Genomic DNA, 17,538 nt, shown 5'->3' with positions numbered 1-17,538 from the left:
TAGTCCCATGGTACAGAGGCACCTCCTAGGTGACACAGGGATGATGGAACCCTTGAAAACAGGGAACTACCTGTGCCTGACTGAGCAGCCCTGTGGGTATGGTCAGGGAGGGAGGCAGATGAAACACAAGGAACTCAGGTAGGTCCCTTCCCCAAAGGTTAATGGGGGACCTGAGTTCATTGGTCCTGGAGCTGGGCAAGTCTGGAACGAACTTGTTGGGGATGGCCCCACCCTGTCATTCTGCCTGTCATTTGATCCCCTCCTTCCCTCCAGCCCTGCCTTGCTGATCACTCCTCTGGCCCCTCCAGGGCTTAAGGCCCTGCTGTCCCTGAGCCCTTTCAAAAGCCACACTCAGATCCATCTGTTCCGCTGGGTCTCCTGACTGGCACTCCTGGACCTGGCCTTTCTAGGGCCATCTGCATTTTAAGAGGTCAGTGCCTTGAGGTAAAATGTGAGAACTCTGACAACCAAAGTCTGCTCACCATGCTCACCATGCACCACCCAGACCAGTGGTGGCCATTTTGGAACTTGACACCTCTGCTGTTTTCCACTGCTTGAGCTAAAAACTGCCCTGGATTTTACTTTCCTGCCTTCAAGCCCTCTCTCAGAGCAGACTGGGCATGCATAGCAAGGCGGGTTTTGGCTGCCCTCTGGAATCCTCCCATAGGCAGTAAAGATGCCAGCAAATTGTGTGTGCAGAGACAGCGGGAGAAAGGAAGTTCATCTGGACACTGTCCACAGGACAAGACCCTTAGCCTCCTGCAGTAGCTCTGCCTCATTCAGGGGCTCACTTCTGGGCTGTGGCATCTGTCTTTTCTCTCACGGTGCTGTACAGTCCAGACATCACTTTGAAATGCCTCCTGCCTCCCGAGATTGTTCTTGAGGGCTTCCCAATGCTGGATGTTAGAGCTCCAGGCCTGTGTAGAATTTAGCCTGTACCATCTGATGTCAGCGTGAAACCATCTACAATGAACAGGAGGCTTGCAAAGGAAGGGCCTTCCAAGTCACTCCTCAGCTTCTTTGCACTCGGTACCCCTCCCCACCTCTTTTGTCAGTGCTGGGGATGGAACTCAGGGCCTGGCACATGCTAGGCAAGTGCTCTATCACTAAGCCACACCCTCAGCCCTTGGGCTTTTAAGACAAGCTTTTCTCCCTATGTAGCCCAGGCTTGTCTCGAACTCTTGATCTTCCTGTCTCCACCTACCAAGTGCTGGTATTACAGGTGTGAACCACTGCACCTGATTAGCAAAAAAGCTTTAAACAAACTATTTCATTTAATATTTACACTATCTTTAGCCAAGTAGATATTGTCCCCATTTTACTGATGATAAAAACGAAGCTTGGTGATGTTAACAATTGTGTCCCACTGACCAGGACTTCAACCCTAGCCTGTCTAACTCCAAGTCTCATCAGGTCTGGGGGTGCAGCTCGGTGCTAGAGCACTTCCTAGCATTCATGCAGCTCCAGATCCAACTCCAGCCCTGCATAAAACAAAAGAATTCATTCTTGTCTTGATAGAAAGTGGCAGATTGTTTAAAGTAAAATGAATAGCTGACCTCATTTATCTCTAAGCTCACCTTGTCTTATAGTTGAAAAGGCCCCATTCCTGTACTGTGGGATTGCTCCCCCAGAGACTTCTCATGGGACTTGTACACTTGCATATGCATGCTGCATACTGAGTGCTGTCATTTAGGAGAAAACATGAAACCCTGTGTCCTAAAAGACCTTGTCCCCAGCCAAGGCAGAACCAGGGTCTGAGTGACATGGGTTTCCCTCTGGTCTGCTTAGGGGCTGGAGTGACACTTGCACAGTATGGAGTTGTGATCTTCTGAACTGGAACACTGCCCATCAGGGCCACTCAGAACTATGGAACAGGGTTGCCTAGCATGTCTGTCCCCCTGCAAGGACAGTGTTCTTCTGAAGTCCATTGTATCAGAGCTGCATGAGGCCAGGCAGTTGAGGGCAGGAAGGTTGGGGAGGGGTGCAACCCAACCTCATTTACCGTGCCGCTGGGAGCGGCTCTGATTCGACTTCTGGAAGGGAAGGGGCCCCCGGGGTGCTCAGCCACCTGTCTCCGTCAGTTACTCCTTCATGCAGTGACAAGGTCAGCCTCTTCATAGGACTGTCATCAGCACATCCATCCACAACTCCCAGAAGTGCTAGCTGAGCGAGCACTGGGGTGGACAGGGTCAAACAAATCCATTTAAAAGCATCAGGATTGTGGCCGAGGACTTCAGCAGCTCCGGAGGGCTCTTCTGCAGGTGGAAACCAAGCCAATGTCAGGCTCTGGGACCAGAGGCTGAGTCCATTTGCACCTGATCCCCAAAGAGGGCCAGTAAGCTCAGGTAAAAGGAGGGCTCCCAGAGAAAAGAGGGCTCTGTGGGGAGATGAATTTGGAAATCACAGGTTACTCAGAGTCTCTGCAGTACCTTCCATTCTAAGACTAGGAGCTCAGTGAGTCTTTGCATCAACATCTGATGCAGGGCTGGGAAGGAATGGAACAGGGTGAGGGAGACAAGTTGCCTGGGGTGCAAGTTTCAGGTGGCGGGACCCTGGGCATGGCAGTGTCTGGGGCCTTGCTTGCCTCAATTTCCACCTGGCCCTGGTCAGAGCCAACCTGCCTGGCACCGGCTGAAGGTCGGATGTGACAAGATCATCCCCACCCACACAAGAGTCAGGGTTGGAAGATGCTTATTCATCTGACAATACCTTAATTGTGACCTCTTAAATTGAATTTTAACCATGTCAAATTTTAACTTAGATCCTTTTGTTGTGTCTTTAAATGTCTGTTAAAACATTTTTAAAAAGGAGACTGACCTTGCAGTGGAAGAACTTGGTGATCAACACCTTACTGAGTGATAAGCTCAGCTTCTCCAGTGCTACAGTCAGAAGCACACCTGAATGTGGCGTGTTTTACAGAAGCTCTCCACGCCATTTAGTCTTGAGAAAAATAAGAGATAAACCCAGACAGGACTCCTTGCACAGCGTACCTAGCCACTACTGTTCCAGGCTGGGAGGAAAAGATGGCAAAACTGCCCCAGACCAGAGGAGGCGGGGGCAGGACCTGTCTCTCAGGTGGTTCCAGGTAGAAGGATGCACTGGGGAGACACTGATGAGACTTACAGAGAGGCTGGAACTACTGGGCAGTAATACCCACCGTTCGTCCTTCGCCTTGCCAGCGTAAGGTGTTAACCACAGAGGACACTGGCAGAGAGGCACATGGGAACTCTCAGTGTTGTCTTTGCAACTTTTCTGTTGATCTATTATTTGTTTTTATACAATTAACAAAAACATGTATTAACAAAACATATATAACAAAACAAATAAATATATATATATATACATTTATATATAAAGTTGGTTATGAATCAGCAATATAAAGGCAAGTTTTCTGTCCTGCCCCGGAAAGTAAGTAAAGACTATGAAGATCACATAGCTCTCGGGATGGATCACAGAAGCTCCACTGTGGTGAGGTGACGTGCTGTTCTTAGAACGTTGACTTCTGCATTATGAAGAATGATCATTCCATTTGTTGGCTTTCTGGCATGATGACAAAATGCCTGAGATGATCAACTTGAAAGGAGGAAAGGTTTATTTTAGATCCTGGTTTCAGAGATTTCATCCTGCGGTTGCTTGGCCCTGTTGTTTTGAGCCTCTGGTGGCACAGGACATCATGGTGGCAGTGTGTGGCAGAGGAAGCCCACTTACCTTGTCATTGCCAAGAAGCAAAAAGAGAGGGAGGGCTGGGTTCAGTGCCTCCTCCAGGGCATGCTCCCAATGACCAGTTCCTTCCACGAGGCCTGCCTCTCAAGACTCCAGTTCCTTGCAGCGGTGCCATGGGCTGAGGACCAAGGTGTTAGCACCTGAGCCTCTGGGGACATTACAGGTCCAGACTGTAGCACTCCACCCCAAGAATCTGCCAAGAACTGCCAGCCAGCACTTGAGTGAAGTTCACACAGGTTAAATACCCTGAATTTTGAATGTTCTGAAATCTGAAACTTTTTAAGGGCAAACATGACACTGCAGGTAGAAATTTCCACACCATAAAACTTTGACCCCTATGAAAAAATTTTAAATATTATATGAAATCACTTTAAGGTCATGTGTATATGGTGTGTGTGGAGCAAATGTTGTGTTTGGACTGTAGCCCCATGGCCACGATCTGTCATTGTGTACATGCAGATATCCCAAAATCTGAAAAATCCAAAATCTGGAACAATTCTGGTCCCAGGCATTTCAGATTGGGGTACTGAGCCCATGATTTCCACTCCCATGTTGTTCAGTTAAGGAACATATAAGACTATGCGTGTTTCAAAGAGGCACATGACACTCCAATAGTTACTCTTTTATAACATTCAAGATTATGTTAGCCAGGCCAGGTGATGCATACCTATAGTCCCAGCACTTGGGAGGCTGAGGTAGGAGGATTGAAAGTTCAAGCCCAGCCCAGGCTATATAGCAAGAACCTATCTTTAAAAAAAAAAGAAAAAAAATATTGTTTATCCCAAAGGTATAAAAGAGATTAAGATCGCAAAAAGTTTATAAAATTTGCCACTGTGATATTTAATGTGACTTCTGATGGTCAAGAGTGACTCATAAACCTTTAGGTTTTGAAGGCAAAGAATGATTGTGTATGGACTGTAATGAGATACTGAGGAGGAAAGGTTTTAGTTCTCATTAGAGAAACAGGCTTTCATTTACATAAAACCAGGCGCTCTTAGAATCCCAGAAATGAGGCAGCAGTGGAAGGCATTTTCCTATACTTTCCTGCTCTTGCAACCCTGGGATCCCATAGAACATGGTTTGGGAAAGGTACTCCATTCTGTTTGCAGCTGTCCATTTGATAAAGGATGAATTCTTGGCCTGAAGACTGCCACAGTTGCAATCATGAAATTCAGGGGTGCCTTTCACAGGCACAATTTACAGTTTCTGAACCCAGAGGTGCTCCGGTGACCCTCCTCCCTGAGTGCTGAGCCATGTGACAGATTCTGGCCAGACTCGATGTGATAAGGAGCACATTCACCAGAAAGAAAGCCCAAAAATCATGGAAGGGACGCAGTGGTCAAAAGCCTCCTGTCCCTCCCCTGAGAAAAGCCACAAGCCTTTGTAGGAAGCTAACAGCGCTGCTGAGAAGAATCAAAGTCCACACTTCCTACTTTGTTCAGACCACGTCTGGCAAAGTTTCCTCATCAAGACTCCCAGCCAACGTTCAGCTACCCGCAGCGTCTACACACACATGCACTTTCCATTTTTGGCCTCCTCCAGAATCACCACCATCTTACTGAGCGCCAGGTTGATGGACGTTTGCCCACAAAGCCTTCCGTGGCAGGGTTTCCTATTCCCTGGTCAGCCATGAGTTAAATGTCATTCCACATTTGCCCTCATGAGGACTTTACTAATGCCACTCCCGGCTCTAGAATGACCTTCAGTCACTGGAAAACACTGAAAACAACTTCAACTAGATGAAAAATATTCTGCTGGACTCCATCCAGATGTGTGAGTGAGCAGGAAAGTGGTCTGGGTGGCAGGTGCGTTGCTAGCTGATGGAAACTTCGTTGTTAGTGGCTCTTCTGGACTAAGGCTGCAGTGGCAGGGCTGGCTCCTGCTGTGACAGAATAACAAATGAGAGAGGAAGACTCAGGCACATGCTTTGACCAAAATAGCCATGGGTGGAGGGTCTGAGAGGACCCAAAGTACTCATGGGACGTCTCGGTCAAACGCTAGCTCCTTCCCGTGGTGCCTGTGGAGAGACCACTGTGCTCCTTGCAAAGCGTGTGTCCTGGTCAGCACTCCATCACTGTAAACAGAGTGCTGTGTTTTGGCTAATTCATCTTTTGAGATCCTGGGTTTACTTCCATCATGAAGGATGGTCATTAACTTCAATAAAACAGATCATTGTCATAGGAAAAGAGTAACTTCGGGACGCCCTTCCTAAACTGCTGTGGAGCGTGTTGTTCACACAGGCCTATAGGACCAGACTTCTGAAGTTCAAGTACTGTTTACTCGAGATTAGCTTGAATTTAGTTAAAAGGCATGTGGAATTTGGATGAGGTTGTTGATACCACTGTTTGTGGTGAGAGAAACCAGGCCAACACTTGTGACCTAAAGCAGGGAGTGGGCCAGGGGTTCCTGCTAAGGGGCCACCCACCAAGAATGTATGAATCTCTCTAAACGCAAGTACTGAAACTCAATAGAGACTTTGTTGGAGAGGGGAGTGATGACATTTGGAGAGGAAAAAGAAATACCTTTCTGCTGTAGTTTGGATCTTAAATGTCCCCCAAAAGCTCTGTCACCTTTGTTGAAGGCTCAGTCACCAGCCTGTGGCTCAGCTAGGAAGTGGTAGAAGCTTTAGGAGGCGGGGCATAGTTGAGGAAGTTAAGTCATTGGCTGTGCCCTGGAAGGGGATGTTGAGCCCTTCCTGTCTGGCTTCTTGGCAGCCATGAAGTGTACAGGCTCCCTTACCGCCTGTTCCCCCATGGTGCCACAGTGCTCGAAAACAATGGGACCAACAGACTGTGGACTGAAACCTCCAACACTGAGGTCCATGTGAGGTACTGGTTTCTTCCTTTTAAGCTGACCATCTCAGGTATTTCTTGTGGAGATGGGAAGGTGACTAACACGTGTCTTCTCTGGTTGGAGGAAGCCCTCCATGTCTCGTATGGATTTCAGAGAACCTGTAATTCATTCATGCCACTAAGGCGGGTATAAGTCTCAGCGGTGCCTGGCACCGTCTGGAATTTGTTCTGTCTGAGCAGTCTGCCTTCTGTGGTAGTCTGGGCAGTATTTGTTCAGAACCCCCCCACCCCATGAACCAAGTTTTTCATCCAGAAATTCCCCAGGGGAACACTCCACAGGTTTACAGAGGATCAGCCAATTCTCTGAGCCCATTGCCTGCTCGTACACATTGGTCTGGGGACCATCTTTCTCTCACCCTCCGCATGTCTGCATGCTAGGTGATGCATCATCTTTTTCTTTTTTGACAGGTTTATTGAGATGTGATGCAAATAACATGCAATTGACCTACATAAAGGACACAACTCAGTGGCTTGTGGTATATTTACGGAGTTCCTCCACCATCAATTTTAGAACATCTTCATCACCTTAATAACTGCCTTGTGCCCCTTAGCAGCCATACCCCAGGCTTCCCAGCCCCCCAATCTGTGGGCAGTCATCAGTCCACTTTCTCTCTCTGGTCTGCCTGTTACAGACATTCTTTGTGAAAGCAGTCATGCAATACGTAGGCTTCTGTGACTAGCTGCTTTCACTTTGGGTATTTTCAAAGTTCATCCCTATTGTGGATATGTGAACACATACCTTTGTATTGCCAAGTAACGTTCCATTTTAGAGCCATCCCAGGTATTACTTGCCCATGTATCAGTTGACAGCTGGTGTGCCCTCTCCACTTGCTGGCTAAGCGTAGTACTGCTGTGAACATCTGGGTATGGAAATACGTCTTCGTTCTCCGTGGATGTGTATCTCAGAGTGGGATTACCCTAGCATGTGGTAACTTATGGTTAACACTGTGAAGAACCTGCCAGACTTTTTAAGCGTGTACGTGATCTTGCATTCCCGTCAGTAATAGGTGAGGCTTACGGTTTCTGCCTTTTGTCACTGCCACTGGTTGTCTGTGTTTTGAGTCAAGCCATGCTACCGAGAATGCAGTAGAAGCTCATTGTGACTTGAATTTGCATTTTCTTGCTGCCTGAGGATATCAAAGGATGCCGACCGGATGTTTGTGTTTGTTCTTTAGAGAAATGTCTATTCAGATCTTTGACCCATATCTTAAGTGAGTATTTGTCTTTGTACTATTGAGTTGTAATTGTTCTTCCTTATTGAGTTATTATTTATTTATATTTATAGACAGAGTCTCTACATAATCCAGGCTCATGGTCCTCCTGTCTCAGCCTCCCAAGTGCCGGGGTTACAGGTGTGCACAGCCACTCTCTCATTAATAGTTCTTTAAGTGTTCTAAAGACAAGTGCTTCCCCCATATACAATGCAAGTGTTTTCTCCCATTCTGTGGGTTATCATTTTGCTTTCTTTAAAGCACCAAAGCTTTTAATTTTAATGCTATCAAATATACTTCTACTTTCTGTTGTTGCTTGTGCTTTTGGTGCCATAGCTAAGAAACCATTGCCCACAACAAAGCCATGCAGAATTACCCCTGGCTTTGCGCTTACATTCAGGTGGTCTGATCCATTTTGAATTAAGGTGTGTACCTGGAATGCAGTAGGGCACCCTACCCTTCCTGGATGCCCAGTCATTGAGCATCTTTTTAAGAGAGGAGAGCAGGCACCCCCTCTGGGCAGCTACTCAGGTTTTATTAGAGACCACAGAGCCTCCCATCAACCATCAGAGAGGGCAGGCTAACAGTACACCGTGACCTGGTCCATTACCCAGGTCCCTATGAGCTCTGACCCCCAAAAGCAGCCAGCACCCTCTTCAAGGGCAGCCAGGCCCCTGATATGCATTTTTGGTTGATTAACTGTATAATATCTCCATGCTTTAATTCCTAGAATTATTGTAAAGCTAATCATTTTAAATGATATATTCAAGTATTTTGTGAACGATGAAATGTCTGCTTTATTTTTTAGTGGCAAGAGACGCAGGTAGCTGTAAGAAGTCAGCAAACCTAAAAATGAGGTGAATATGCATTTCCTAGAAGGTGTAACTTCATTTTCAAGGTCCTAGAGATCCAGCAATCCTTTAATAAAGTTAATTTATTAAAGAATTTTGAGGTGATGAAAAGTTAATGCCCGCTCCAGGTGTTCACGCGTCACCCTGGAGAGAATCGTGATCCCAGGGCCTTCTCACGGTAGCAATATTGAGACGGGAGGGGGCCAGGGAGGAGGACAGAGAGGATGTCTTCTCCTTCAGCTATTTAATATCTGGTTAAGAACTGGGGATTTGCACGAGTCTTTATTCATTTCTTTCTGTTCAGTATTCCTTTTCATCTTTCCCCCTATAGAAATAAAAAGGTAGTTCTTTCATATTGTCTTAACATGACTGAATATAGAATTTAACCTCTCTTCCCTTGCGTCTGCCCCCTTAGGGCCCTAGAGCACAGCTCTGAGGCTGAGAAAGGGTGAGGAACCTGCTCGGGTGGTGTCAGCAGCGGGAGAGGACCATCCAGGAGGCAGAAAGTGGGCTCTGGACCTGGCTCTTCATTAGCTAGCTCGGTGACCAGACAAGCCACTTCCTGTCTCCGCATCCTAGTTTCCCATCTGGAAAATGGTGTGTTAAGCCTGGTGCTCCCCGTGGGACCGTCCGACTCTTCAGTTCAGCTCTGTGGCATGCCCACTCAGAAAGTGTTTATCAGGTGCCTGCCCTCCCCCGATGCTGTTAGGTGGCCTGCTGGGCAGGGGAGCACATGCCCCTCCTTTCAGGGTCCTGTCCTAGTGCACAGGCTACCTGTGAGAGAGTGTGCACCGGAATTCATCCCCACAAGCCAGGGAGAAGCAAAATTCAGGGAACGTTTGTAGGAGGCTTGGACCTAGCTGGAAAGCGGGAGGGAAGGGCTGGGCCTAGAGGGAAGCTTGGGATTTTGGATTGGGCCTTGACGTCCCCTGTTGTTTCTGGGCCTCTGTGTTCCTCCGTATATGGGCCATGTCCCTGGGCTCACTGAAAGGCAGTGGAGATCCACGATGGGCTGCTGGCTAGCAGAAGGACTTGCTTTGCTGCACTTGAAGCTCTGTGACCTTGAGCAGGTTGTGTGCTCCCTGGTCCTCGGCTTTCTCATCTGCAGATCACAGAAATGAGCTTGAAGAGTTGCTGTGGAGACTGGGTGAGAGGATCGGCTAGATGGTGTGGCTGTCACAGTATCAAAGACGAGTTAGTGAGTGCAGGGGGCTGAGTTGCAGGGGCTGCACACAAGCAAGCCAAGAAAGGTGAGCTTCTGCAAAGCCGGGCGGAGCGCACTGGAGTGCCCAGCTTCAGAGGAAAGGAAGTCCCATCACACGCGGCAATGGACACACATGAGGACATGGGCTGAGATAAACAAGGACACCACAGAAGGGCACGCACGCAGGATTCCCTCACTGGAGTTATCTAACGCAGGCAGGGGCTGGGGGGAGGGGATTGTTCAACAGGAACAGAGCTTCAGCTTTGCAAGATGAGAATGTTCAGGACATCTGCTGCCCAGCCGTGTGAATGACTCTGAAGCCACTGGACCACACGCTTTAAAAAACATGGCAGAGCAAATCAGGATGCATAGACTTTCATTTTTATTTATTCAAGTTAACACAGTACACAAGGTACTAGCAAGGTTCCGAGTCAGAAAGAGATGCCAGGATGACTAAGGTGAGGGAGGTCCCTGCCTTCAGGGAGTTTAGGAGAAAACAGAGTTTTTGCAGAGAACTCAACTATAGTCCTAAGTATTCCTGGTGCCTCCAAAGGTTTTGGTACAGTGCCTTTTTATCCTGGAGCAAGTTTGGCACCAAAACAGAGAATTTCCTCCACTTTTCTTTCCTCTGTGGCGTTCTCCCCATGTTACCTGTTCTCTCTTCTACGGAATAAGAGAGGTGAAGTCCTTGTCTACAGGCTTCCCCAAGGGTCACCCAGACTTATGGGTTTCTCTGAAGGGTCACCCAGCAATGGAAGTGAATGACTTGAGGGGAAAGCCAAAAGGTGGACTTACCAGGAAGTGGCATGATTGGGGAGTTGGACCAGTGAGGGCTTCTTGAGTGGACAACTGTGAAAATCTGAGCTTGCTGAATCCCACGGAGGCTGTCACAGGAGTGGAGCTCTGCCTGGAGCAGGCAGTTGCCCAGGAAATGGCAGTGATGTGCAGCACCAGTTTCACATGTGTGGACTTTGACGGGTGCGTGCTCTTCCTTCCTCTTCTATCGTCTTTCCATCACGTGCTCAGATCCCTATAGCCTTCAGATGAAGGAGAGGGGGAGGTGGAGAGGCAGGGTGGGAGAGAGAGAGAGGAGAGAAGCAAGAAGTGCTCTTCTGGGCAGTCTCCCACTGCTGCCGGCACTGATACACTGAGCTGGGCTTGATTTTCTCCTCCCCTGAGCTGGCTTGGAATGAATACAGAGATGAGTCCCATCTTCTTGGGACATGCAGGAGAGGCTGACCATCGGGAGAAGCTCCTGTGAGCTTCGCTGTACACACTGGCTCCTCCCGCCCACCCCAGGCTTTGACCAAACACCCCAGAAGTGTTCTGTCCCATCTCTCCCACGGAGGTGTACACGCTTTTAAAAAGAGTCATGCAATGCCACGTGCCACTCACCTAGCAGGTGGCTGTGACCTACACTTGGAGAGGAGCTCTCAGGAAGGGGAAGGATAGAGGATTCAGAATCACAAGTGCCAGAACCACACAAGGCCTGAACCACGAAGATTTCTACTTGGTGAGACAGCATTTTTAGGGTACAAGATTCCTGAGTTTGTGAAAATGGAGTCTAGTTTCTATCTCAGGCATTGATGTGGTGAGGCCACAGCAGTGGAGACACTTTGTAGCCTGTAGAGTGCTAAACAGATTACCTGTTGTCTCCACCCTCATCTAAGCAGGGTGGCTGACACCTTCCAGCAGGACAGTAGCCCCTCAGAGAGGCACTGCAGGGACAGTGCCCAGCAGAATACTGTCCCTGGATGGCACCTGAGTGCCTGCGATACTCAAACCTTGACAGGCATCAGAATTACTTGGGGACTAAGCATGGTGGCTCTCTAGGCTACACCCCTCTAAAACCTTGTTTTTGATCGATTTGGGGTCCATGTGTTGTCTGCTTCCCCACTCTTCTGGTGACCTTGAAGAGAACTAGAGCACAGAACTGGCCAGGTGAGCGTGGAGATGGCTGCCAGACAAGAGAGCACAAGTGCAATGTCTGTGTGCCCCAGGCTGGGACAGGGGTGCTTCCTGCTGAGTGAACCCACAGCTCTGCTTGACTCTGCCACCATGCTGACCATTCACCACCTATCACTTCTTTGCGTGTCTCTGGGTTTCTTTTGTGGTTGGGATATCTGGCTTCTTGTGGCTGTGGATGAAAAGCAACATTGGGCTACCGATATCTCTTGCTGGGTTTGGATCTCTAACTGCAGGAGAAGACTTTCCTACCCAGAGCCTACCACCAGGCTGCACACACAGTGCCGTCCCTGTGTGTCACAGAGGGAGGCCTCAGTAACATGGGGTGGTGGCCATGGGTGGCTGGCTTCTCTTTGTACGCTGAGAGCCCAGTGTTGGCCCACCTCACTTACCTTTGTCTTCCTCGGAAGTTGTCCAGAGACTTAGAACAGGGCCTGTGGCAGCGTCCTGCCCTGGCTCTTGGGACCTGGATGATCTCTGTGAACTTTACTCACTCTAATAGAGGCCTCCCATGAGGAAGATGTCCAGGGGCCGTCCTGAGGTCATTCCTGAGGATCTCGGCACTGAAGAAAACATGCTGACCGGGAATTCCAAACTTCTGTCCGGCAGAAGCCCTGGGCTCAGTGGAGCTAATAGGAAAGCCAGCAGAAGTTAAGTGACCCCAAATCCTTTTAAAGGAGCAGCTCCCTGGCAATTTGGTCACGCAGCCCAGCAGAGCAAAATGCTCTGTGTGTGCTCAGCAGAGGACAGGACACAAGAGCCAGTCCTGGTGCAGTGCAGCCTTTGCTGCCACACTGAGCTGTGGCCATCCGTGCACGTGCGGCTGCTTACATATTTTTCCACTTTGACTTTCTAACGTTTCTGTGAAGATGCTGGTTTGGATAGTTAACTGTAGCTGTGAGCTGACATCACTACTGAATTGTTTTCCTTCAGAAATGCAAACCCTTTCCCCCAGAACTGCAGGTCAGGCCACCTCAGTACTTTACATAGCAAGCAGGCTTCACACCCTTGCTTCGGCAGGAGGGACGGCACTGACTGGATTATGTTGCCTTTGTAGCTCCCCCAGGATGTGAGGATAACAGCTGGCCTTCCTCTCATTTTTCTTTTCTGATTATAAAAGTGATGTTGTTGTATTGTTTTTATAAAAAACATACAAAAAAGTGAAACAATGAAGAATTCCACAAACAACCCCACCACCTGCAAGCAGCTGCAGTGTTGGATTATTTCATGTGCACAGACAAGGCTCCAGAGGATGGACCCAAACGGAGCCCAAATGAGAGGGCAGTGCTTGGTGTCTCAATGCTGCCTAGACTTTGAGTCTCATCTGTCTCCGAGGACAGCTCTTCCACAGCACCAGCCTTTCCCAGCTTCCTGGCCCTATTTGGAGGTCTTCTGTGGACCTTGTAGAAATCACAGGAAACCAGAGGACATGCAGAACTGTTCCCCCGGGCCTCCATCCTCACTGTGAAGGTCAAGTGCATTGGAGGACAGGCCTGCCCTTCCAGCTCCTGCCAGGTGTCTCCTCTTACATCATTGCTACTTGAGGACTTCTCCCAAATGCCTCACGGCTCAAGAGCAGCTCCCTCACTCAAGGGCAGCTCCCTCACTCAGGGGGCTTCTGCCCTTTAGCCCTGACCTTGAGGCCCTGGTGACCTTGCACCTGAGTAGGAAGGTTGGCCTGTTATGTGTCAGCCCTGTAAATATCAACCTAGGGAAAACTTTCAAATGGAAAAGTTTGCCTCCTTCCCAGTCTTCTGCACTGTCCGCTCCCTGAGTCAGATTTGCTTCTGATAAGCAGTGGCCAGCTTCTCTCTCAGCCACCCTTCAGGGAGAGAACCCTGTGAGTCTGTCCTTCCTACCAGGTGACTAGAGATGTCCCTCAGGTTGCTCAGAAGGGGATGCTTCCTTTCCCTTTCCCCTCCCCCCATCCCACGCATGTTTCCGCCTGCCTGTCTCAGGGATGAGCGGCAGTAGTTGTGCGGGTCACTAAAGAGGAGACAGGACAGCCTATCACAGAGCAGCAAAGTGCACTGGTGACGATGTTCCTCTTCCCTCATTCACTGGTCACACAGCAGTTGAGGGGCCAGGGGAGGGAACTCCCAACCCTGAGCTGCTCCTGCTGGGGACACTGCCTCCTGCCACAGTGCCGGCCCTGTCTTGAAGCAGTTCAGACTCGGGCACAGAACTGTGGAATTAGCGGGACAAGAAAGTCCTCTCAGCATGGGAGGAAGGTCCAGTGAGCCCACGTGACTCACACACACATGTGGCTGATGGACGTGTCCTGCTGCTGCTGAGCCCTGTCAGTGGACTGCCTTGTGTCCTGGAGACCAAACCAATCTCAAGCTATTGAGCACGATTGTCACCTGCCTCCAGAATGGCATTCCACATCCCTGCAAACGGACAATCCATTTTGAAACAACCTGAGCAAAGAACAGCAGTGTGTTCTGGTGAGTTTGGCGTCACGCAAGCCCGTGGTCACAGCAGAGTTCTGCTTGCCAGCTGGGTGGCCTAGGGCAGTGCATCCAACCTCTCAGAATGCCAGTTTCCATCATTTGTGAAATGAAAATGACAGTAATGCAGTCTACAGGGTTCCCCAGAAATACTAATGGATGTGACCATGGAGCACCCCCCGGCAGGCATGCCACCTGACTTACCGCTCAGGAGAAGTGGCTGTCAGTCCGTCACTGCTGGTGAGAGCTGGGCTCCCTCTGTGTTGAGGAGGAGAAACTTCTTCATATCAGAGTTTGTTAGGGATGTACTAGAAAGGGAGCCTGGAAATTTCCACCGTGGTTGGAAAGGCAAAGAGAGCCAGCCACATTAACTGTCGTAAAAACTTCTAATGAGCTGTTTTTCACGTTCTGAAAATCCTAAGCCCAGTTCTTTAGAGAGTAATGTTAAAATACAGCGTGGAGGAACCCAAGGCTTCTGACATTTCAGAGTTGCCCAGGAATGCAGATATTGAGAGCATAACGGATATTTAATGAAATGTGCCCTTTTGATGATAATTACAGCATTCTGAAGTAGGCTTTCAACACATCTGTGTATGTGAACTGCTTCCAAATCACTTGTTTCAAGGGGTCGTGCAGTGTCTCGCTACACCTTCGAGCTGGGTAACCACTGTTTAAATTGATGGCAGGTGTCTGGTCTACGGTAAGACTTGCGCTTTGTACTTGAGCACTGTTTGCTGCTGCACAGCGTTCGTGTGCGTCACACCAGGCCTTCGAAGTCCAGAGGTGTGTGCCTCCCTGGCGCCCACCAGGCGGCCTCTGTGCTTCCGGATCCGGAGAGGACATGGTTCTCCTTCCAAGAGGCCCTCACGGACTGGAAGTTGCACCAGTAGGCCTGAGAAGAGGTGAGCAAATTGTATCAAAGAGAAGTGAGCACTCTAGGACTTTGGCCCAAATATCTGATGAGCTCAGGAGCTGCGAGGGAAAGTCTTTTTTCCCTATTACTTCTTCCAGTCGGCCTTCATGTGTCAGCTGCATCTCCGGGCTGCGATGTGGCATGCGAGCTGCCTCAGCCCTCTGCAGGTCGTTGCACAAGCGGTCTTAGCTTCCCCTGGGGAGACAGGTGCCTCCTGCACAGCCCTGCTCCGCTCCTTGTTCACATGTAGCATTTGCACACGGCTTACATAGGCTGGATGAGGAAACGCCAACCGGTTTTGCCTTTCTCCAGCAACTCACACCAAAAGCTGCTGTTCCAGTCCATCCCTGTGGACCCCTGGATGTTCCTCAGAACAGTGGGCTACCGCAACACGGTCCCAAGGGCTGCTGGGCCCGGACCCCTCGCCAGCCTGGAGGGGCAAGGGTAGGGGTGTTGCACACTGGCTTCCTGAGCTGAGCGCTCACAGATACCATCTTCTCCATCCACTGACCCTCACATTTCTGGAGAGGAGCAGGGGAGCCTCTGAAACGATGCCCCAGCCCAGAGCAACTGGCCACAGGAGGGCCTTCCCAGGGAAGGGTCATCGGTACAGGCTGCTGTGCGGCAGCAGGGCTGGCTCTGTGACGGCCTCGCACAGGTGCAGGCAAGAGGCCTCTGCTTGGTGTGTGGCAGGGAGGCACCATGGCCCCTCACAAGCTGCTCCACTGTGGGACTAGGCTTCCTGGGAGAAGCTCACGAGGCACCAGCAGAGAGATGGCAGCAAAATACTGCACCCGACAGATGACTCCTAGTGGCCGGATAGCGCCAAAATTAGTGACTTTCCTAGATTTGCCTCTGAGACCAACCTTGCTCCAGTGTTGAGACCGATTTCAGCCACTTCCAGGTCTCAGCCTGGTGACTGTGTGCTGAGGGCGCGCGAGCCCCGCATCTGTGCAGGTGTCTCCACGCGCTCCCAGTGGGAGGGTGTCCAGGACGTGGGGGAGAGCCTGCTCCCACTCGCCTTCCTCGTCACTGTGGTCATCGTGGGCCAGCGTGGTGCTGAGAAGCCACTTTCCTGGTGAGACAGAGCCTCTCTGTGTCCCGTTCGTCCTAGTCAGGCCCAGCTTGTCCTTGCATGTGGTCTTCCCTTGGTCATCTGTAGAGTGGGTCCCAGCTGTCACTCCCCATTTCTCTCTAATCTGAACCTTTTGTGATCATGGGACCATCTGCCACCCTGGGATGCCAACAGCAGGCACCCTAGAAAGAGGCCCTTCAAGTCTCAGTGTGTAAGGTTAGAACTCTGCTTTCCTCCCTGAGAGCCCATAGGAAGGACGGATGGTGTTGTGCCCTCTGTGATGGGACCCCAGCTGGGGGTTCCTGAGGGAGACACCTTCAGACCCCCTGAAAGCTTAGCACAGCATAGTGTCAGGCCCGGGGTGGGAGAAAGGAAGTAGGTGCACAGTTGGGGAAAGCAGCAGATGACTGCACAGATTGCTTCTCTCATTTTCCTAAAGGATGAAATTGCAGTGTATTTACCCAGCGGTCACTAATAACATGACCATCCTGGTGCTGTCTTGACAGCAGTGATTATCAGGAGCCACAGTGGACCACTTAGAGACCTTGAATAAAGCCTTACTTTGAACCCAGCCTGACTTTTCAAAGCCACCACCTAGTCTGTCTGTATATAAAAATGTCTGTACCCATACGAGCCAGTATCACGTTTTGGAACATCAGGAGAGCAGGTAGGGGGCACATGTTTTTGTGTGTGTGCGTATAGTGTATGCTGAGGAGGGAGACGCATGCCCATGCTGGAGTCTAGCTCTGAGAAGCCAAAGAAACAAGTATATCATCTTTGGATGTGACTTAAAATTTAAAAAGAGAAAGGCTGGGTGCAGTGCCTCCTATCGCTAATGTCAGCTACTCACGAGGTAGAGATCAAGAAGATGGTGGTTAAAGGTGTGCCTACACAAAAATTTAGTGAGACCCTCTGTCAACCAATAAGCCAGGTGTGGTGGTTTGTGCCTGTAATCCCAGCTATGTGGGCGGCTCAGGTAGGAGGATGGGGGATTGGCCAGCATAGACAGAAACACAAGACCCTGTCTGAAAATTAGCCAAAGCAAAAAAGACTGGAGGCCTGGCTCAAGTGGTAGAGTGCCTGTGTAGCAAGAGTGAGGCACTGAGTTCAAACCCAGTTACTGACAGAGAGAGAGAGAAAGAAAGAGAGAGAGAGAGTGAGAGAACATCCCAGCCAAGAGCTGTTATCTGTTTAATGTACCAGAACTCAGTGGCAGGAAACTGGTTCCGAATTAGCATGTCAGGAAATGTGCTGCAGCTGCCTGGGGAGGGAGGGTCATATTGTTGCTGGGGGC

At 49.8% G+C, this 17,538-nt stretch overlaps 1 protein-coding gene across 4 annotated transcripts in view; it reads left to right on the top strand.

Annotated features, from left to right (window-relative positions):
• Positions 1-17,538, top strand: part of Smyd3 (SET and MYND domain containing 3) — a 567,702-nt gene that overhangs the window by 498,673 nt on the left and 51,491 nt on the right. For 2 of the 4 annotated variants that reach the window (XM_074048802.1, XM_074048804.1), the window contains exon 11: positions 1-17,400. This exon is cut by the window's left edge and continues 18,741 nt beyond it. The exons of the other annotated variants lie outside the window; for them this stretch is intronic. The gene's annotated coding sequence lies outside the window, so the exon portion shown is untranslated. Of the gene's footprint in view, positions 17,401-17,538 lie in introns of those variants that run through there. 4 annotated transcript variants of the gene reach the window in all.

The sequence above is a fragment of the Castor canadensis genome, chromosome 11 (genome assembly GCF_047511655.1).
Source record: "Castor canadensis chromosome 11, mCasCan1.hap1v2, whole genome shotgun sequence".
Classification (NCBI taxonomy): Eukaryota; Metazoa; Chordata; class Mammalia; order Rodentia; family Castoridae; genus Castor; species Castor canadensis.
This window is presented reverse-complemented; position numbering and strand designations above follow the sequence as displayed.